At 44.9% G+C, this 23,749-nt stretch overlaps 1 protein-coding gene across 3 annotated transcripts in view; it reads right to left on the bottom strand.

The window, feature by feature from the left end:
• GLIS3 (GLIS family zinc finger 3) overlaps nucleotides 1-23,749 on the bottom strand; it is a 489,852-nt gene that overhangs the window by 440,702 nt on the left and 25,401 nt on the right. For all 3 annotated transcript variants that reach the window (XM_029055436.2, XM_039910818.1, XM_039910817.1), the window contains exons 2-3: nucleotides 13,692-13,731; nucleotides 13,340-13,534 (exon numbers count right to left, since the gene is read on the bottom strand). The gene's annotated coding sequence lies outside the window, so the exon portion shown is untranslated. The remainder of the gene's footprint in view (nucleotides 1-13,339; nucleotides 13,535-13,691; nucleotides 13,732-23,749) is intronic.

Genomic DNA, 23,749 nt, shown 5'->3' with positions numbered 1-23,749 from the left:
AGTGCAAGCCACACACTGAAAGAGAAAGAGGGCGAGGGGGGGAGGGACCAGGAGGGTGAGTGAGAGTGAGTGAGAGAGAGAGAGGGCCGGCAGCCAGCAGCCTTCTGAGTGCCAGAGCCCCGGGAAGGGAACCTGGGGGCGGGGGAGGAGGGAGAGGGGAGAGGGGGTAAAGGACTGGCAACTCCCGGACACCGGGTCGGCTCGTTCAGACGGTGCAAAGTCTCCCTCCCTCAGCACACCCACACCTACGCGCGCCAAGAGATGAAGCGAGCAGGAAACTAGCACCGACTGACAGCCGAGTGACACTTCACTCTCCTTCACTTACACCTAATCGTCGGAGGGGCTGTCGCGGGGGGTGGAAGACGCGTCGGTGCTCGGATGAGCCTGGTGTTCCCGTGGACGCGGGGGGAAGGAGGAGAGAGGGGAGCACACCCAGATCTCCAGAAATCGAGGGGGAGAAAGTGGAAACAAGATCGGAGCGACCACTGTGCGAGGGCACCTGCCTGCGGACCGTGAACGCAGTCCGCTTGTCTGAAAGGATGGCCAGTAGGGAAGCAGCGTGGCCTACTGGTTAGAGCACGGGCCCGGGAGTCAAAAGGACCTCCCTTCTAATCCCGGCTCTGCCACTCGTCTGCCGTGTGCCTTTGGGCAAGTCACGACTTCTCCGTGCCCTAGTTACCTCTTCTGCGAAACGGGGATCGAGAGCGTGAGCCCCATGCAGGACAGGGACTGTGTCCAGGCCGATTTGATTGCATCTATCCCAGCGCTTAGTACGGTGCCTGGCACAGAGTAAGCCCTTCAGTACCACAATTATTATTAGGCACATTTGATGCTGAAGATACATTTTTAAAGAATACGCAAAGGGACAGAAACCTGGAGAGGTAAATCGTAACAAGGACAAAGCCTCCACTTTCACTTGCCCACTGTACTTATGTGTGACGACTGATTGTGTCTCTAGGTTTATACTATGCAGTCACTCAGCGACAGGGGAAGGAGACCTCCTCCGTTTCAGGCCAAACCAACGGTGTGACCGGAAATAAAACGTTTGCCCTTGTAAGCCCGATCGCTACGTCTGTTCAAAACATCCCAAAGTGCATCAGATGCCAAGGGGTGAACCTAGTTTCACTTCCCCAACCCATTGCTCAGTCTGGCTCCACGCTGGCCCTGGGTCAACCCCGTGCCACAGGGCCCCTGGAAGGTCTTGATTCCGAGGCAGTGGCGGAGCTCACGCCTCACTAGGTCGAGCTTAGATCCGTATATTCCAGGTGCACAGGCCGAGCCGGAGGCGACCCGGACCCCTTAAACTGAGCCCGTCTTCTTAAAACAGTTAAAGGCTGAAGCGAATCTAAGGGCAGGCTCCAGACTTGACCCACAGCCCAAGAGCTGGGGTCAGAAGTAGAGGGCACCGCGGCCTTAAACCTATGTCATATAACAGCAAATTACTGTACTGCTCCCACTCTCTGCATATACGTACACAAACACAAACAAAATCAGTTCACCTCAGAAATGGGTCCAGAAACAACTGATAAAACATTGATTATTTCATGCCAAAGACAGGCAGAGCCAGTGACGAAAAGAAGAACAGTTATTTCTTTTTCTTCTCGACGTAGTTTGAATAGTTTCAGGCGTTGTCTAGTCCCCTTTAAGCTCCTACACTGGATTATAAGTTCCTAGAGGAGAGGAATCAAGTCTACTAACTATATTGCACCCTCCCAAGCATTTAACTTGCTTTTACAGACACGATTCTCTCCTGGTTCTCTTAACTCTTTAACCACTCCTTTCCAGTCTCTTTCGCTGGCTCTTCTTCCGCTTCTACCCCCTAACCGTGAGCGTCCCTTAAGGATTTTTCCCGTGTCCGTTCTCTCTTCTTACTTCACGCTCCCCGTCTTGGGAGTGCTCAGCTCAGAGTCAACACTCCAATATTACTGATTTTAACGGAAATGCAAAGAGAGGGCCCAGACTTCTTGGCTTCTGGAAAGAGCTATTCAAGCATACATAGCCAGTCGTGGGGGAAAAGAGAGGCCCGTGCCAGCATCCAGGCGTTTCAGATCAAGGTCGTAAGAACTCAGAAGAGCTCCTCCATCCCACTCCAATATTGAGACCAGATCTTTAGCCCGTCAGAGACTAGCATAATGGGAGAAGAGACACATGGCTAAGAGAGGGGCCAGGCTTGATGATCCCAGCCCCAGCGCAGATAGTTCTCTATTGCTAGAGGTCAGCAAAGACTAGTCCAGATAGGGAGCATTTTAGGTTTGCTTATATATCGCGAAGGTTATTATGGGAGGGTCGCTATTACTGTCTTGAGGGAATTAGGGTCTCAGAGTTTTCTAATAAACCTCACCTTTATGACTGACCGGGCTTTTTCCATGTTAAGTCATTTTTTTTCTTATGTTTTTGATACAAATGTTTACAAAAACAATATAATAAATTTTAATAATATTCTAGTTTCTCTCTCTGCTCTTTATCTCCCAGTTGGTGCAATTTTCGGCATCCAGAATGGAAAGAGGTTCTCAGCCTCTCAAAAAAAAAGTTAAGGTAAAACAAGGCATAACTAAACTCACAAAAATAAAGGTCCAGTAGTTGAAATTGCCATACCTGATTGTGACCAGCTATTTCAACACATGACATTAACATTTATTCGGTAGTATTTATTGAGCGCTTACTATGTGCAGAGCACTGTACTAAGCGCTTAGAGTTCTATTGCCAACTTAGCATGCTGAACTCCACTTTAACATAAGAACTTATTTAAAAGATACCACAAGATAGCTAAGGAGCCCGATCCTCCCAATACATAGAACTACCTTCCAAGAGCAAGTCGGGAACCGCGAGAACTCTCTCAGGATACAAAATTGCCGTTCAGTAAGTTGCTGCTTCAGGGCACGAAGAGATTCACCAGTGCCCCAAAAGAGTTCATGCGACTTCCAAAAGTGTCCAACTTACTTGCGGAGAGTGGCAAACTTGGCATTCGGCCTGTCATAGCTGTTGAGTGCTAACTCTGTGCAGATCCCAGCACTGGCTATTTGAAAGCATACAACTCTGTTCACGGTCCCTGACCTTGGGAAGCCTACAATCTAATGGGGGAGATAGGCTGGCAGGGATCTTATACAGAGAAGAGAGGAGCCCTGGGAGAATCTGACTCAGCACAGAAATACCACGCATGTCGGCTCAAAGAAATTACATCAAGCTCACTGAAAAACAGGGTAAGCTTGGGTTGGGGTAGTGCCCTTTCCTCTACCCACCCCTCCCAATTTCAGGCTTCCTTGGGCCACCACATGGGCAACATGAATCAAAAATGACTGTCATTTTGGATAAACTACAAATCTCAGCAGCCCTCAGGAACAATTGTGCATGAATATGGCACTGCATACGCCCGCCGCATTGTGCAACTTTGGCCAGATCGGCCTTCAAATTTTCAGCCCAAGCCAGGATTCTAAAAGGACATTCTTGGAGAGGAGAAAATACTGTGGTTAATGATTCATCATACAGGAGACCATGAAAATAGTTTGAGGATAGATTTATTTCATCCCTGTGTTTGGATTTCTTCCAGTTTATAAGATCGATCAGACCCTGAATATTAAATACATTCTGGTTTATATAGCTTTTTCTTTGTCACTGGTGGGAATGTGGGCAGGGAATGTGTCTACCAACTCTATTATATTGTACTCTCCCAAGCGCTTAGTATGGTGCTCCGCACACCGTGAGCACTCAAATATGATTTACTGATTTAGGGTCCCAGAAATCCACCCACTTGGGACAAAACTATTTTAACCATTGGGGAAAAAAAGGGCAGCTGCCCAAAGCCAACCTTGCTCAGAGGATGGCGGAATCATTATCCTTAAGGGGCTCCTTCCAGCCATCTGGAGGGAGGGAAAGGGGAGCACGACACCGCGGGCTCCATCCCCTACTTTGCTTCTACTACAGCTGCCAGGGGACTGAAACGAGTCCTGGTGCTGGGGGAAGAAAATGAGCATGCCCAGAGGCATAGGTGCTTGCACGCGCCAGGGAAGGCTGGAAGGAGAAAACTTCAGCCCGGAGAGCTTCGAGTAAGCCCTGATCTTGGGCTACAGTGAAAAGTTGATTAAAACCATTAATGATGACTCAGGATGAACTCTACAACTCGAATGAGTTGTGAGTGTGAGTTGGAGAGAGGTACGGGGAATTACCAAGTCCTCTGGGCATCCAAAGCTTTGGAGTGAAGAAACTAACTTCTCCCTTTCAACTCTGCTCTGTCACCGGCTCTTGGGAAGTATGTACTGGCAGCCTCTCAACTAGATTGAGCCGTTTCAGAGCGGGTCTCTGCCCCCTTCTGGGCTTGAATGGTGCAGCCCAGAAGTGCTTATCTGCAGGAGCATGGACAAAATGGGGCCATATCAACTTCCCCAGGATGGCACAAGCATTTGAAATCTCATTCCTGAAAGTTTACAATGCCACTACGTCCCGCGGGAGGAAAAAAGCATTCTAAGGACAAGATTTAGGGGTGAAATCTTATTTGCGAACGTTAGAATGAGTTGACCAGACACAGAATTTCTAAAGAGATCGGTGTCAAATCGCTCCAATCCTCTCCTGCTCTTCGCTTCTGAAATTCTAGAGAGAATGGGTTTTGCCAAGCTACAGTATAACCGTACAAATATATCTGTGATGCTTCTGAAGAGTGCACAGCTAACCAAAACTCAGCATGTGCCGGCTTGAGTACAATTACGTAGAAACCCAATGGAAACAAAGCAGTACCTGCCAAATTCAAGAACAAAACTACCTGAAGGATGGACATTTTCCACTTTACTTTTCGGAAAGAATTGGATGTGAGCACCACACTCAACATTCAATCGTATTTACTGAGTGCTTACTGTGTGCAAAGCACTGTACTACGCGCTTGGGAGAGTACAATCTAAGACACATTCCTGCCCCCACTGAGCTCACAGTGGTGTTAAAAGTGGATGAGGGCCCAGCTGTGTCCGCTGCTGAAGAAGATGCACGGGAATATTTTGTCCATCTGCCATAGACTGCACCCCCAACCATGATCGGCAGTCTCGCCGAGCCGCTCACTGGTCACAGGGGGACCAGGAGAGACAGTGTGGATGGATCAGCGCCAACCATCACCAGTACTGGAAAAGCAACTCAAGTACGCGTCATGTTGCCCTGCCCCTCGATCTCAACCGTCTGTTGACCTCTTGCTCATGTCTTGCTTCTGGCCTGAAACTCCCTCCCACTTTATATCTGACAGACCACCATTCTCCCCATCTTCAAAGCCCCACTAAAATCACATCTCCTCCAGGAAGGCTTCTCTAATTGTTCATCTTCCCATCTTATTCACTCTCCCTTCTGTATCAGCTACACACCTGAGTCTATACGCCCCGAGCACTTTGATACTCACTCCAGCTCTTCCCCACGAAGCACTTATGTGCATTCCTTATCCTCTGTTGCTTCCTCTATCTGTAACTTATTTTATTATCTCCTCCATGAGAGTGTAAGCTCCTTGTGGGTAGGGATCTTGTCTACCAACTGTGATACACTCTCCCAAGCACTTAGTACAGTGCTCTGCACACAGTAAATGCTCAATAAATACCACTGATTGATTGAGGGATGCCTGCCCCCCTTCCCTATCCTAAATGAAAGGCCTTAGCAAGTGGGCAGTGCAAGCTATTAGTCATTTAATCGCTGATGAAGCCACGGCAGTCAGTGACGCCCTGGGGGCCGTTTGTGTGGGGAGGGTTTCTGAGCATCCCTATTTTGGGAAATTCAGCTCAGCTGGAGAGGGCTGAAAAAATAATCCTAAACACTGCCTACCATGCCAAAGCGGCATGGCCTAGTGGAAAGAGCATGGGCCTGGGAGTCAGGGGGTCATGGGTTCTAATCACAGCTCCACCACTTGTATGTTGTGTGACCTGGGCTACTCACTTCACTTCTCTGTGCCTCAGTTAGATCATCTGTAAAATGGGGATTGAGACTGTGAGTCCCATATGGGACAGGGACTGTGTCCAACCCAGTTTGCTTGTATCCACCCCAGCGCTTAGTACAGAGTCTGGCACATAGTAAGCGCTTAACAAGTACCACAACAAGAGCCAATTCAGAACTGGCTCGCCATGGGACCCTGCCTGGTGAACTTTAATCTTGTTGCATTCTAGCAAAAGGAAACCCAATGAAGAGAAAGAAAATAAACATCAACTGTTGGGAGACCCCCTGCAGCGAAAAGAATCTCCGCCCAAGAGGAGCTTATGACATCTCCTTAAGGAGGCCTTCCCTGGTTAATCCTTAAACTCCTCACTTCATATCCTTCTAACTGCCACTTTAGCCCTTCTGTTCCACTTTTACTGGTCCTCCTGGAAGGCAGATACTAAGAGAGAGGATTCTCTCTCTGGACAAGTCTTCACGAAGATCAGGCTACAGAGAGACCGGCTTGGGAATGACACGGGCCCTGAAAGGGGCAAACCTATTTAGGGCAGCAAGGAGCTATGCTTATTTTGTAAACAATGCAGAAGACCATGTTGGTCACGCATCAGTCCTTTTAGCCACACTCCCACACATGGATAGGATCTCAGCAGCAGCAGCAGCATCTTCGAAAAAGGAGGACAGCTACATACATAAACAAACTTAACATGGTTTTATTCTTGGCACTCATGTGCCTTATTCAACCCCTCTGCTAATAAATTCAGCCAAATGTGCAGTCATCCCAAATTCTCTCCATAGCCATAGGCAGTGCAAAAGTGTTTCTTATTCAAGTACATTAGCTTTGGATTTCTATTCTCCTCCGAAGTCCAAGACCCTCGACAGAGCCATTTAGCTATGTAATTCGGAAGATGGTGGTCAGACTTTCAACAGTTATTAAATTTTAGCTCATGTTGTGTGATATTTTGTACTATAATGATTTCTCACCATCACACAAAATTAGTAAATTTCCATCAGACACAGTTAAGCGAACAGTAAGAGTAAGTTGAGGGGGCTCATGCTTCATTCTAAACTGATCCTGGAAATAGTTTTAAAACTACCAGCCTAAATTCATTCATTCAATCGTATTTATTGAGCGCTGACAAGGTGCAGAGCACTGTACTAAGCGCTGGGAATGTACAATTCAGCAACAGATAGAGACCATCCCTGCCCAGTAACGGGCTCGCAGTCTATCAACTCTCCCAACATTCAAAGCCTTCTGAAAATCCTACTCCTCCATTGAGCCTTGCCTGATTACTCCCCAAGCACCCTGTCATAAAAACCCATCAGCCATCTCATTATGAACTTATTTCCCCGATTTCCTATTACAACCCAGTCCAGCACACTTCATTCCTCTAAAGCCACACTGTATTATGATCTCATTGCCAACCCCTTGTCCTCATCCTCCCTCTGTCCCAGAACTCCCTTCCTCTTCATATATGCCACAGAGCACCACCGCCATATACCACCAGACCACCTTCAAAGTCTTATTAAAATCACATTTCCTCCGAGCGACTTTCTCTGATTAAGCAATCTTTTCCTCTGCATGCCTAGGCACTTGGATCAGTGCCCTTGAAAACTTGATAGTCACCCTACCCTCAGCCCCCCAACACTTACGTACAGATTCACAATTTATTTATTCTAATGTCTGCCTCTTCCTCTAGACTGTGAGCTCCTTGGGGGCAAGGAACGTGTCTATCAACTCTATTGAATTGTACTCTCCCAAGAACTTAGTACAGTACTTTGCATTCAGTAGGTGTTCAAAAAAAATACCATCGATTGATTGATTCTCCTTTCCCTCTTTCAATTGTACATTTAGGTTGGTTTTTTTTATTTTGACTACTCTATTTGTAAATATATTTCTGTCTTCCTGTTAGGGTATAAGCTCTTCATGGGTGCTTCATACATACTAGTACTTCCATTATTATTACTAGCAGCCAATCCCACCAAACCAATTCGAGAACTGGAACAGGCGAAAATTTGGTCTGGACTGCCCTGGCCACCTACGACATACTATAAATATCTGTCTTTGTTTTTTGAAGATAACACTATTAGTAATGACAACCTATCTCGCCAATGATCCCTCGCGCGCATCCTGCCTCTGGCCCGTAACACCCTCCCTCCTCAAATCCCACAGACAATTATCCATTCCCCCTTCAAAGCCTTATTGAAAGCACATCTCCTCCGGGAGGCCTTTGCTGACGAAGCCCCTCTTTTCCTCTTCTCCCACTCCCTTCTCCGTCACCCCGACTCACTCCCTTTTTCTTCCCTCCTCCCAGGCCGAAAACACTTACGTACATATCTGTAATTTATTTATATTAATGTCTGTCTCCTCCCCCCTCTAAATTGTAAGCTCATTGTGGGCAGGGAATCTGTCTATTGTATTGTACTCTTCCAAGCGTTTAGTACAGTGCCCTGCACAAAGTAAGCGCTCAATAAATACGATCGAATGAAAGAGTGAATCCATGTGATGAGTATGGCTGAAGAGTCCTAAGTGTAACTTATAATCCATTCCCCACTGACTACGGTGACGCTGCCTTTTGCAGTTCCAGGCACAATTTTCAAATCCGTCACTTGGCATCCTGATCTTCCCCAACCCCCTGCTCTTTGAAAACAATCCTTTCCTGATTGGCACGCTCCAAGTTGATCTGACAACTGCAGTTGTTTTAACAGTCATAGTCTCTACCACATTGTTGGAATACTTGACAATTCACTTTACATTCTCTGTGTACACTGACCACACTTCACTTGCTGAAGCTTTTGTTTTGCTCTTCCTGATCGTACGTGCTCCGTAACAGTTCACCATTCAGCAGGTATTTGGGTACCATCCATTTTCCTTACATATCTCCACTCGGTAAAGCTTTGTTGCAAGGAGAACTACCTCAATACTGGTGAACTGACTCCAGTCCTGGAACTCACTGTTGGTGATCTTAATCTTGCCATCTGATGCTAAGTAATGATAAAACTGCTTGAGAGACCAGAAGGGCTGTCTGTGGTAGATCATATTAACAACCACATAAAAAGTTGAACTTTGCCACATTCTTGTGGATCTTCAGCTTAGAATGAAGTTTGGTGTCCTGTTGCCTCCATACTTTGTCACTTTCCCAAAGAACATGGCGGTCTTCTGGATTCGGCATTCTACTTCTTTGTCTCGCTATGCATTATCGAATAGTGTAATATCTAGGTAGGAGAATTTGGTGACATTATGTTCTTGATTGACAGAATATTTGGTTATGAAGTGAGACTCTCAAATGCGGACTGATACATAGCCTTGGTCTTATTCAGCATTTTGTCAGTCCATACGTATTCAATTGCCTGCAAGTTTTCTTGACTGTGTGCTTACAAGGCACAGGTATCAGCATGCAACAGATTCTGTATAACCGACTCCAGGGCTTTTGATGACACTCTCAGCCTATTGAATTGAAAGAGTTTCCCAGTGGATCAAAAGCTTATTCAGACACCATTTTCCAGGTTCTTTGTGGCACCTTCTAGTAGGACCGCCCCGACCCACTGGAATAACAAGAAAATCCTGATGAGCCATTGCCCGTATGGGCCAATTTGGGCTGCATCCATGGCCATGAGGAAAGAAAAAAAGGAATGGAACTATTGACTTTTCACAGGCTCTTGATAGCTTCGAAGACTCAAAGGAGCTGTGGGTAACTGGCAGTCAGAAGTAGAGGAGCTTCAACTCTTCAAGCCTTCATGCCAAGAACTTAAAGATTTCCCAATATGTTTTTCAGAGCCAGGTTTCCCCAGTCCTTAATATAAACTAAGTTGAACAGGTCTGGACCTACTCCTCAGCCATGCTTTAGCACAATGGTAATCAATCAGTGAAATTTATTGATCACCCACTGAGTGCTAAGCACTGTAATAAGCCCTTGGGAGAATACACCAGTAGCAAGAAGCATGTTCTCTGCCCTTAAGGATTTACAACTTAATGGAGGAGACAGGCAAAAATTAAATAGAAATAGAGAAACCCAGAAGAACAACAACTGTTAACCAGGAAAGAGAAAAATATATTCTTGAGAAAACAGCTGAAATATATAAATAAAAATACGGATGATATGCACATGCGTTCTGAGAATAGGACAAAAGTACAAAAGTGCTAAGGGTGGGTGTTGATCTGACACAACTAGGGTGTTGAGAATTAACTGGGAAGGCTTCCTGAAGGAATAGTAATGAAGAAAGCAGAAGAGAAGTCTCCTGAACTTCTGACTCAATCAACCATACTGTTGAGGAATAGTCTTAGGATCTCAGTGAACTTTTCAGGATGGGAAAATAAATATGTTTCTAAGTTGCCAGGATCCTTGTCCACTAATGTCAAATGCTTTTGTTTGGGCTAAGAAATTTTTTTTTCATTTATCATGCTGTGAAGATGATAGCTTGTGACATTTTGGTCTGAAGCCACACTGCATTTCAGGGAAGACATGGCTAATGTTCTTCAATAACCTGGTTAGTATCTTGCCGGCAGTGGACAGTAGTAAAATATTCCAGTGGCTTCTATAATCATCTCTTTCCCCTTCCTTTTTCCAGGGTGGTGAATATGGTAGAGTCTTTGAAGTCCTATGGTCCTTCTTAAGTGATCCACACCCAAGCGCTTAGTACAGTGCTCTGCACACAATAAGCGCTCAGTAAATACAATTGATTGATATACTGATGTCAGTGTGGGCTTTGGCAAACTCAAACTTCAACTTTGTAGGTGAAAGGCGGCAAGCTTTCTGAAGTCCCTAATTTATCTGTATAGCACCAAATCACATTCAAAGTCGTGGGTGCCTCCACACCTGTGAATTCGAGCATATTCCCTAAACTCTCTTTGCCTCATTTTCTCCAGTCTAAATCTTTCTGTGTGTCACATTTCCATTCATGGCATATTCCAACACAAAGTGGAGATTACAATATAGTACTTGCTCCCTACTTCTTGGACTGGTGGTAAGGTTAAGAGAAACACCTGCAGCAAACCGAAAAATGTAAAAAGGATGGGAGTGTTTTCTTTGCTCTCCAGCAATGCTAAGTGAAGCACTGATTGGCTTCCACTACTCTGCTGATGGTGGTCACCTTAAGCACTTCAATATTCACTCCATCCCCAGCCCCACAGCACTTACGTGCATTTCCTTGTATTCTGCCCCTTCCGGTAACTGTAATCTATTTTAGTGTCTATTTTCCCCTCTAGACCGTAAGCTCCTTGACATCAGAGATCATGTCTACCAACTCTATTGTACTGTACTCTCTCTCCCAAGTGTTTAATATACTGCTCTCCACAGAGTAAACACCTGAGGCCTAGTGAAGCCTCACTCTAGGCTTCAAGGCTCTCCATCACCTTGCCCCTTCCTACCTCTCCTCCCTTCTCTCCTTCTACTGTCCACCCCGCACGCTCCGCTTCTCTGCCGCCCACCTCACCGTCCCTCGGTCTCGCCTATCCCGCCGTCGACCCCTGGGCCACATCCTCCCGCGGTCCCGGAATGCCCTCCCTCCTCACCTCTGACAATCTAATTCTCTTCCCCTCTTCAAATCCCTACTTCCTTTTTCCCTCTGCTTCCTCTACCCCCCTTCACCTCTCTGCAGCTAAACCCTCTTCTCCCCCCTTTCCCTCTCCTCCTCCCCCTTTCCCATCCCACCCCCTCAGCACTGTACTCGTCTGCTCATCTGTATATATCTTCATCACCCTATTTATTTTGTTTAATGAGATGTACATCACCCTGATTCTATTTATTTGCCATTGTTTTTATGAGATGTTCTTCCCTTTGACTCTATTTATTGCCATTGTTCTTGTCTGCCTGTCTCCCCCAATTAGACTGTAAACCCGTCAAAGGGCAGGGACTGTATCTGTTGCCGATTTGTACATTCTAAGCGCTTAGTACAGTGCTCTGCATATAGTAAGCGCTCAATAAATACTAAATACTATTGAATGAATAGTGGAAAGAGCACGGACCTGGATTCTAATTCCGACTCTGCCAGTTGCTTGCTCTATGACCCTGGAAAAGTCACTTAACTGCTCTGTGCCTCAGTTTCCTCAACTGTAAAATGGGGAGTAAGAATGTGAGCCCCATGTGGGATAGAGACTGTGTCCAACCTGATAAACATGCATCTACCCCAGCACTCCAAACAGTGCTTGAAACATAGTAAGTGTATAGCAAATACAGTAAAATGAGAAATAAAATTTAAAAATTCCACTGACTGATTGACTGAAAAGTCACTGTGGGCCAGCCCAGTCAATCAGTAAGCTTGGTCAAATCCTCACTGTGTAACCAGGACCTGGGGTTCAGTGACCCACAACTTTCAACAAATACTGAACTTGCTGAGTAGTGAAGGAGGGAACCTAACAATCAGGCAAGATAAAATTTGAAAATGATCCATTTCCATACTGTACTCCTGACGACTGGCTGTAAGACATTCAATCAGTCCTCTCCCCACTACTTATTCTTTCTCCTCTCCCAATACATCACAGCTCATGTGCATTGTTCCTCTATCAAACCATCAGTTACTGGCTTGAGGGCTTACTCTGTGCAGAACCCCATACCAAGCACTTGGAAAAGGGCAATACAGTAGAGTTGGCAGGGGGGAATCCCTGACCTCAAGAAGCTTTCAGTCCCCTAAAGCCAACCTACTCACTGTGCCCATCCTCATCTCCCTGACTGCTGACCTCTTACTCAGTCTCCCTTCTGCCTAGAAGATAACAACAACAACAACTGTAGTATTTAAGCGCTTATGGTGCACCAGGCACTGTTCTAAGTGATGGGGTGGGTACAAGCAAATCGGGTTGGGCACAGTCCCTGTCCCACATGAGGTTCAGAATCTTAACCCCCATTTTACAGATGAGGTAACTGAGGCTTAGAGAAGTGATTCTCCCAAGGTCACACAGCAGACACGTGGCGGAGGCAGAATTAGAACCTAGATCCTTCTGAATCCCAGGCTCATGCTCTATCCACTCGACCACACTCCCTCCCACTGTGTAACGGGTAGATTTCTGTTCTCCCCATATTCAGAGCTCTTCTGAAATCCAATCTCCTCCAGGAGGCTTTCCTGATTAATCTCTCATCTCCCCCACCGTTTGCCCCAGTACTATCACTTCAGCACTTCCACATCATCTAAGCACTTGGGTTTTCACTGCTTTAACCTCTAACCTCTAACCTCTAACTGCTTCTGCACACCTGTAGTTTATTTTAGTGTCTCTCTCACTAGCTGGTAAAGTCCTTGAGAGCAGCAATCATATCTACTCTCCCAAGCACTTAGCACAGTGCTTCGCACAGAGTAAGCACTCAACAAATACTATTGCTTGATTGTGCACAAATACCTTAAAAAAAAAAAAAAGAATTGCACCTCAACAGAGCTTTTTCACAGACCCATTTCAAATAACCTCAGGAACTATCCGGACTACAGTCATTAGAAGAAAAAAAGCAATGTATATATAAAAAGTTACCTTGGTGCCTGTGAGGCTCTATTATTGGCTTGCCTGATTGGATTTCATTTTCTTCTCCCTTGGAAAGCTAGAAACTTGCCTTCGATTTAATCTTGGGCTACTGGAGCCAACTGCCTGCATGTTGTTCCGCCTTCTGCAACTTCAGCAGCCTGACATTTGAAATTCTGCTTATAAGCTCAATTTTGGGGTGTCAGTCTATGAAGGAGAGACAGAAAGTTCATTGAGTTTCAGATTTCAGTTGCATTTACTGTACAGTATTTAGGTAATAGTAAAATTGACTATTAAAATGAAATTATTCTTTTGAACTGCTTGCTCAGCAGACTGCATAGATCTATGCTCTTCTTTCCATTACCATTTTTGGTTCTTCCATCAGGGAGTCCCACAGAGTGGACCTAAGTGAGGAAATATAAAAGGTGGAATTCAGAACATCACCACTACAAGCACTTCAGGTGCAAATCCAAATGACCGTAGGAAGTCTGATAGGAGAGAGAACAAGAACAGCAACATGATCTTCTAACAATAAGCCCAAGGTTAAATTCATATTCATTCTCTTTCTCTCTCTCTCTCTCTCCATATATATATATATATATATATACACACACACACACACACACACACACACACACACACAGTCCCCGTCCAACATGGGGCTCACAGTCTTAATCCCCCCTTTTACAGATGAGGTAACAGACACAGAGAAGTTAAGTGACTTGCCCAAGGTCACACAGCAGCTACATGGTGGAGCCTGGATTAGAACCCAGGTCCTTCTGCCTCTCAGGCCCATGCTTTATCCATTAGGCCATGCTACTTGCTCTCTCCTCCACTCCCACTCCAAGCTGCCTACATCTCACCCCAGCTGTCTCCCAGAGATACAGTGCTGTGATAATAAGTAGGGATTGTGGTAAGGGAGAGGGAATAATAATAATAAAAATGATAATTGTGGCATTTGTTGAGCTCTTGCTATGTGTCAAGCACTGTACTAAGTGCTGAGGAGGGGACAAGATAATTGGGTTGACCACCGTCCCTGTCCCACATCGGTTCATAATCTAAGTAGGAAAGAAAACAGGTCTTGAATCTTCATTCTACAGATGAGGTAACTGAGGCCAGAGATGTGAAGTGACTTGTCCAAAGTCACAAATCAGGCAAAAGGTGGAGGAGGGAATACAACCCAGGTCCGTGCTCTTTCCATCAGCCCACACTGCTCTTTCCAGGAAAGGCCTGATGGTCTGCTCCTCCACCTCTCTACTGCTATCTTTGGTAGCAGCATAAAGCCTTGGGTCAGCAGACACACCTGTCATCCCTTCACTTCCCTCCCTTTCCCTGCAGTGGGCAACAAAGCTTCCACGGAGAGAAAGGGCCACTGAGAAAGGGGTCAAAGGCTCCTTCCCCATCTGGCATGTTTCCTCTGAACCTGTTTCACCAGGGGAAATAAAGCCTCAGCCGCAGGAAAAAAATCCCTGCCTCTCTGTACGTGTTCCCGTGCCTCTGCAGATCTTCACCTTTGCATCACCATGTCTACATCTGAGTATGTGTGAGACCCATCTATCAATCCATTGATAGTACTTATTGAGTGCTTACTGTGTGCAGAGCACTATACTAACCACTTGGGAGAGTTTGATATTAAAGAGTTGGTAGACACATTGCCTGCCCCAGGCCAATGTTGGGGCAGAGGCGGTTCTGCCCCAGGTCTGAGGATGTGGGTCCACACTGACAATCTTGGACTAAACCAAATCAAGCCAACCTACTACCTGGACCTCCCCCCCGACCCACACACACACACACACACACACACACACTCACACACACACAACTCTTCTGACTCAATCCCCTCTCTCCTGCTGGTCCTCCAGCATGGAACGCCTTCCCTCCTCATAATAATAATAATAATAATAATGTTGGTATTTGTTAAGGGCTTACTATGTGCAGAGCACTGTTCTAAGCGCTGGGGTAGACACAGGGTAATCAGATTGTCCCACGTGGGGCTCACATTTTTTAATCCCCATTTTAAAGATGAGGGAACTGAGGCCCAGAGAAGTGAAGTGACTTGCCCACAGTCACACAGCTGACAAGTGGCAGAGCCGGGATTCGAACCCATGACCTCTGACTCCCAAGCCCGGGCTCTTTCCACCGAGCCATGCTGCTTCTCATATCAAACAGACCACAGCTCTCCCCATATTCAAATCCCCCATACAAATCTCACGTCCTCCAACAAGCTTTCCCTGATTCATTTCCCAGTACTCTGAGCCAAATGTCCTCTCAGCCAACTCTAGCACTTATTTACACCCTTCTTAATATTCATGAATATTCATTCAATCGTATTTATTGAGCACTGTGTGCAGAGCACTGTTCAAAGCACTTAGAAAGTATAATTCAGCAACAGATATATGCCTACTCTATTCATTTACTCTGACCACTATAGTTATTAATACGTTTATGGCCTAGTGGCAAGAGCGCAAATTTGGGAGTCAGAGGTCATGGGTTCTAATCCCGGTTCTGCCACTTGTCTGCTGTATGACCTTGGGTAAGTCACTCAACTTCTCTGTGCCTCAGATACCTCATCTGTAAAATGGGGATTGAGACTGTGAGCCCCACATAGGACAACCTGATTACCTTGAATTTACCCCAGCGCTTAGAACAGTGCTTGGCACATAGTAAGCGCTTAACAAATACCACTATTATTATTATTAGAGTCTAAGCTCCTTGTGGTCAGAGAATGTGTCACTTTATTTGTTACCTTGCCTCCCCACTCCCCAGAACCCTCCCCACAATCCCACATATAGCTGACTTTGGGATTCTAAAACAACACTCCTGATGGTGTGTTCGTAAAACTGTGTGTGAGTGTGGCTGATAAAACAAATATGTGCTTAACTCCTGAGTTAGTTACACATAAAAAACCAGCATGAAGATGATGAATTCTTGTAGGCCAACATCCCCACTTTGTGTCCACATGGGTAGCGAGGGAGAGTGAGAAGTCTCAGATGGTAGAAAGCACCCATTGCACCCCAAGGAGCAAGGATTTTTTTTTAATGGCATTTATTAAGCACTTACTTTGTGCCAGTCACTGTTCTAAGTGCTGGGGTAGAAACAAGTAATCAGGTTGAACACAGTCCATGTCCCACATAGGGCTCACAGTGTTAATTCCCCATTTTACAGCTGAGGTAACTGAAGCACAGAGAAATAAAGTGACTTGCCCAAGGTCACACAGCAGTCAAGTGGCAGAGTAGATTTAGAACCCAGGTCCTTCTGATTCCCAGGCCCGTGCTCTATCCACTAGGCCATGCTGCTTCTCAGGATGAATGACAAGCGTCCAAAGCGTGGGGAAAATGAAAGTGCTTACTGTCTGGAGTCTTCTTATTTCCATAGATGAAATTCATGAAAATTTCCAAGTGTGACTGTAAGCTTGCTGTGGACAGGGAATGTACTTATATTGTATTTGCCCAAGTGGTTAGTACAGTGCTCTGCACACAGTAAGTGCTCACTAAATATAGTTGATATATACTATTTTTCTTGGAATGGTATAAAAACACTCTCCAGTGTGTGTGTGTGTGTGTACACACACATGCATGTATGTACACGTGTGTAGGTGAAATATCCAGGTGGCAGTCTTCAAAATACTTCCGTTACTCTAAGTTTTTTTCTCCTCCAAATCTATCTCCATTTTTGATATCAACAACACAGAAAAGGTGCAGGAAAAATTTCAAATCATGGATGTGCGGGGAACGCCTTGGAAGAACACAGGTTAGGAAATGCAGTCCCAGTCCTTTTATTGGAACCACACAATTTACAGTGGGCCAGCTGGGGGTCTAAAAGTTCTTTTCTACACCATGAAAAATGTCTGTGTTTATAAAGAAATGGAATAAGACCTAGACCCTGAATCACTGGCTGAATATAAACAGCATTTGGCTTTGATCTGAGTTGTTGAAAACTATGACCAATTTATACAGTAGAGGGCAAACCATGAAGTTCTGATTTCCACATCACAATCAACAGTACACTCTTCCCCTGTATTACGTGTTACCCAGATCCAACTCAAAATAGTAAGTTAAAATGGTCAATAGAGTTAATATGGTAACTTTATCACAAATTAAGGTTTAAAAAAAAGGGAAAAATCTCTTTTCTCTTCCACTCTTGAGGCCTGGAAAAAGCATGTGAAAATAAAATCAAACACCCATTTGATTATCCAATAATAAAACTCTCTTATATTAACACTGGGTTCTTATGCAAGCACTGCCAGTTTCAGATTGAATGGTTGATAAGGAAAATGCTGAAACTCACTTTTCTTGTTTGTGCATCCAGCATGGTTTTAATCAATTGTGTGGCGTGTGTTCTATCCTAGACCTGTGTTTTCCATCTCTTCTGCCCAGCGTGTTGCTTTTGGCCTTAATTTTTCAACTCTGGTTTACAGCCTTAAAGCAGGAATACCACCCTACAACAGAAGAGATTGTCCATTTTCTCTGCCCCTCAGGTGCCTTCTAGGTACTAAAGCAGCCAAGACTCCATGTATGAAAAATTGGTATGGAGCACCGAGGGACAGGAGGCTTGGCCATTCTTAGAAAATGCCTGTGCCTTTTTAAAAGCTGTCTGTCAAGTGTAGGTTGTGGGGAAAAAAAATATCCGGGCATATCAGACTTTGTTCTCTACCTGCATTTTTCTTGGAATGCTACGGAAAGTTGAGTAGCCTTTTCAATCTCCAGAGCAGTTTTACTAACCCTTGTCCTTCCAGCATTCTGGAACGGAAGTCGGGTAATGTGCATAGACACACACAAAAAATCATACGAATGCCAAATGCTCAACTGAAGGAGAGAGACCTGGGGAAGTTGCATTTATTCTGAAGCTCCAAACTGAACGTTCATATCAACCACCAAGAGAGGGGAACTGGGCCTTTTTTTTCCCCCAATCTGAGGCCAGCCAAAGTGCCGGTGCAAGTGCCAGCACGAACAAGAAAGAGCAGTTTATGGAGCAGAAGTGCAGATCATCCGATGTCTCTCTTTGCTGCTGAATTGTACTTCCCAAGCGCTTAGTACAGTGCTCTGCACACAGTAAGTGCTCAATAAATACAACTGATTGAATGAATCCATTGGTCTCTGCTGCATTTCAACCATCCCTCTAGTTCTGCCCTCTCCCTTGCTCACCCCAGAATCCCTACCTTTCAAGGTCACCGTATCTTAAAAATAAAGACACCGAGTCTTTCAAAAAGATAGTGCCTGATTTGAGATATCCTTTTGTTAAGCCCTAACAGTTTTCTCAAATGAACATGGAGATCCTTTTCTGATGGAGAGATACCGGCTGCCTCTCCCTTCCCTCCTGACCCACCTCCAACCAGTATCGAACCACCTCAGACGAAGCAGTATGGCGTAGTGGATAGAGCACAGCCCTGGGAGTCAGAAGGTCATGGGTTCTAATCCCTCCTCCGCCAGTTGTCTGCTGTGTGCAAGTCACTTCACTTCTCCGTGCCTCGGTTATCTCATCAGGAAAATGGGGGTTGAGACTGTGAGCCCCACACGGGACAGGGACTGTGTCCAACTTGATTTGCTTGTATTCATCCCAGCGCTTAGTACGGTGTCTGGCACATAGTAAGTGCTTAACAAATACCATTATTATTATTATTCAGATATCTGTCTAGGAAACTGGAGGGTAAGCTGCATTTTGAGTTTTCTAGGAGAGAAAAAGGGGGAGTGTGAGGAAGTAAGGAGAAGCAGTAACAGGAAGCAAACTTTTTAAAAAAAGAAACAGTATTTGGTAGGCACTTACTATATGCCTACTCAGTACAGTATCTGTTGCCGAACTGTACATTCCAAGTGCTTAGTACAGTGCTCTGCACACAGTTAGTGCTCAATAAATACTACTGAATGAATGAATACTGTAAGGTCTACTTACCCAAGGTCACAGAGCAGACAAGTGGTGGAGCAGGAATTAGAACCCAGGTCCTTCTGGCTCCCAGGCCTGTACTCTATCCACACTAGGGAACACTCCTCCTCTATCAGTCCCTACAAGTCTCCCCCCAAGATGCTCCACCCAGTGCTTGGTCATCTCAACATTTGCCTGGCCTGCTCAGTGGAGATAGTTGGCCCCAATTGCAACACATCTCATCATTTCCAAATCAGCAGGGCACTGAGAAGATTTGTTTCTGTGACCTACATTTCATAGATGTGGAAACTGGAATTCAGTGTTTTGCCAGGGGTCACAGAGGAAGTCAATATTAGAATTCAGCTATTTTTAGCACCCAACACCATGCTAGGAACAGTATGTATAATTTTTCTAATTCATCATATAACTAGAAAAATCATTATTGAGCATTCATTGTGTGCCCAGCCCTGCACTATGTACTTGGAGTACACAACAGAAGGCATGTACAACAGAAGATAGTCCTTGATGACTGTCCTTCCCAGTCCTGAAAGAGCTTAGCATATAATGGGGGGAAAACAGCAGGCATAAATGAACATTTAATAGGTTTAAAAAAAAGATCAGAGAAGATACAAATGATATGACCCAAAGTAGGCATTTACATAAATAAATGATGAACAAACGTATCCTAAATGATGAACCTGGTGGAGCAGTATGACCAGGAAGGTGGAGGTTAGTTATGGCTACCTGGAAGAAATGGCTTTTTAGGAAGACTTGGAAAATGAGGTGGGGTTTGGTAGATTTGAAGAGGAGGAAATTCTATGCAGGGGGAGAGACATAAGCAACAGGTCAGAGATCAGAGAATTGTAGCAAGGTACAGTTGGGAAGTTTCCTTGGGAAGAGTCAAGAGTGTGAACCAGGGCACAGTGGAACAAGAGGGAAAGAAGGCAAAAAGGAGACAGGTAGTTGAGAGGGGGGTAGTGGTTAAGAATTTTTGTTTCAACCTAAGAAAAATGAATAGCTATTAGAGGATTTTAAGAGGGGAAGGATGTGTTCCAAATAAAATTCTAAGAAAATGATATGAGAAGCTGAAGCAGCGTGGCTCAGTGGAAAGAGCACGGGTTTGGAAGTCAGAGGTCATGGGTTCGAATCCCTGCTCTGCCACTTGTCAGCTGTGTGACTGTGGGCAAGACACTCAACTTCTCTGTGCCTCAGTTCCATCATCTGTCAAATGGGGATTAACACTGTGAGCCTCACATGGGACAACCTGATTATCCTGTATCTCCCCCAGCGCTTAGAACAGTGCTCCGCACATAGTAAGCGCTTAACAAATACCACCATTATTATTATTATAGGATAGACTGAAGGGGCTTAAAGGCAGGAAGACTGGTAAGGAGGCTAATAACATATCCATAGCCAAGTTCGGATGTGAGCAATAAGACTGTTCTTAGGCCACTGATTTTTATCTAAGAATTGAGCTCATCTCAACATTCTCTCCCACCACACTGGAAGCAACCTGGGGGCTGGAATCATGTCTACAAACTCTAGTAGTACTCTCTCAAACACTTAGCACAGTGCTCTGCACAAAGTGCTCAATATTCACTCATTCAATATTTATTGAGCGCTTACTATGTGCAGAGCACTGAACTAAGCACTTGCAATGTACAATTTGGCAACAGATCAGTAAATACTATCAAGTGGTCTAAAATAAAGAGCATGAGGCTGGGAGTCAGAATCTGGGTTCTAATCCCTGCTCTGCCAACTTGCCTGCTGCATGACCCTGGGCAAGTCATTTAACTTCTCTGTGCCTCAGCTTTCTCATCTGTAAAATGGGGATTAAATCCTACTCCCTCCTATTTAGACTGTGAGCCTCATATAGGACAGAGACCATCTCCAACCTGATTATTTTGTATCTACCTTAGTGATTAGAGCAATGCTTGGCACATGATAAGCACTTAGTACAGTACTCTGCACACAGTAAGTGCTCAGTAAATATGATTGAATGAATGAATAAGTGCTCAACAGGTATCACAATAATTATTATTATTGACTTGATTTTTCCATCTAAAACTTTAGTATCTAATGCCTTTTTGACAGTACACTGGAATATCAAGGTATACTGAGGGTGGATCTTTGCTGAGCTGATGGCTTGTCCCATATCAAGCCTGTCTCTATTAATGAACCTGAATCATCATCAAATTCAGTTGCCCAGTTACTGAAAATACTTTTTTTTTTTTTAAAACAGTGAGTCTGGGGTACTCAGCATTAGTGAATGCCGGCAAAATCAATCAATCAATTGTATTTATTGGGTGCTTAGTGTTTGCGGGGCACTGTACTAAGCGGTTGGAGAGAGGACAACGCAATATAAAAGACACATTCCCTGCCCACAATGAGGTTAGAGCCAACAAATTTTGGCCGTATGTCAAATATAACACTAGCTTACTTTGAAACTAGGACCACCCCCCTTCTCTTGGAAACACTATTTAACTTTATTTTTTGTTTTGTTTCTTTGTTTTTTAAATGGTATTTTTAAAGCACTTACTATGTGCCAGGCATTGTACTAAGCACTGGGGTAGATACCAGCTAAGCATGTTGGACACAGTAGATGTCCCCCATGAGCCTCACAGTCTCAATCCCCAGTTTGCAGACAAGGTAGCAGAGAAGTTAATTGACTAGCAGACAAGTGGCGGGGCTGGGATTAGAACCCAGGTGCTTCTGACTCCCAGGTCCATGCTTTATCCACTAGACCATGCTGCCTCCCTATGAAACCTTAATTTTTCTGACAGTCCCCTCCTGATTCTTCTCTTCTGATGCTCCTTCTCAGTCTCTATCAGGCTTCTCCACTGCCTCCCAGCCTCTAATTATGGGAGTGTCTCAAGGCTCAGATCCAGATTCCTCCCTATTCTCCCTTTAAACTCACTTCCTTAGGGAACACATCTGCTCCTCCAGTTACAATCTCATATCTCCTTCTGTTTCCAGAAGGGGCAATCTTTTCTTTGTCCTTTGAATGGAAACCCTGGTAGCCAGGATCGGCGAGGAAACGTCGCTCATTACCTTGTGAAACTTCTTACCATCGGCTATAAAAAAAAAGTTAACCATCTTGCCCTCTGTCTCAAGTAAGCCTTTCTGATTTTTTTACTATTACCCAGCCTGCACGCTTCACTCCTCCAGTGTCAACCTTCTCACTATATCTCAAGTTCATCTATCTCGCTGTTGATTCCTCACCCACGTCCTGCCTCTGGTCTGGAACTCCCTCCCTCCTCATATCCGACGATCACTCACCCCACCTTCAAAGACTTATTAAAATCACATCTTCTCCAAGAGGCCTTCACTAACTAAGCCTCATTTCCCTTATTCTCTCTCCCTTCTACGTCACCCTTGCACTTGGATAATAATAATGTTGGTATTTGTTAAGCGCTTACTATGTGCAGAGCACCGTTCTAAGCGCTGGGGGAGATACAGGGTCATCGGGTTGTCCCACGTGAAGCTCACAGTTAATCCCCATTTTACAGATGAGGTAACTGAGGCACAGAGAAGTGAAGTGACTTGCCCACAGTCACACAGCTGACAAGTGGCAGAGCCGGGAGTCGAACCCATGACCTCTGACTCTGAAGCCCAAGCTCTTTCCACTGAGCCACGCTGCTTCCTTCAAACACTGGATATTCACCCCACCCTTAGCCCCTCATCACTTTATACATATCTGTAATTTATTTTAATGTCTGTCTCCCCCTCTAGAATCTAAGCTCCTTGTGGGCAGAGAACAGGTCTAGCAACTGTTGTACTCTTCCAGATGATTAATACAGTATACTGCACACAGTAAGCACTCAATAAAGTACCATTGATTGATTATTAAACACTCTAGACTTTGGAAAAATCTGATGATAACTACAGGAACAAGTCCAGGAGGACTGGAAGGTTGAAGGGGAGAAGAATTGCTTTCCACTTATTGATTAGCATTTCCATTGTTTATGCATTTACAAAAAGTGCCCTGTGAACATGGAAGTGAATCAAATCATGGTTTACCTAACTAGTTTCCACCAAATAGAATATCTGGCTCCCTTTGGGCTGCAACTACCTTGAAAAAAAAAAGAAAAAACACCAAATTATTTCTTTTGAAATTGGAACACCAACATTTCCCTAAACAAAACTTAATGTAAGGAGCTTAACTAAAGCCCTAAACTTTTCCCTGAGCTTCCCCCCCTCTGCAGGCAAAGGCTAAACCCTAACTTCCATTTCTCACCCCCTCCTTCCAAGCTAGAAATAGGCAATCACATACTCACCACTTGACATCAATCCGTGAGCTTGAGCTAATACTTCCTCTTGGCTGACTTTACAACCCAGATCAAGAAGTTAACACCAGCCTGTTAGGATGCTCAGTCAGTCTCATATGGCTTATTGCCTACCACAAAGTGACTCTGGCTGAATTTTACCTTCCCCGGGAAAGTCCCTGATTCCATTTCCCTGCAGAATAGTGAGATCTTGCTATTGCTCTGTTCAAACAAATGTGGTTCTATCAAATAGCTGTTGGAGCCACCTCGATCAATGGCTGAACAGAATGAAAAACTG

This window comes from Ornithorhynchus anatinus, chromosome X5, assembly GCF_004115215.2.
Source record: "Ornithorhynchus anatinus isolate Pmale09 chromosome X5, mOrnAna1.pri.v4, whole genome shotgun sequence".
In the NCBI taxonomy this organism is placed as follows: domain Eukaryota; kingdom Metazoa; phylum Chordata; class Mammalia; order Monotremata; family Ornithorhynchidae; genus Ornithorhynchus; species Ornithorhynchus anatinus.
This window is presented reverse-complemented; position numbering and strand designations above follow the sequence as displayed.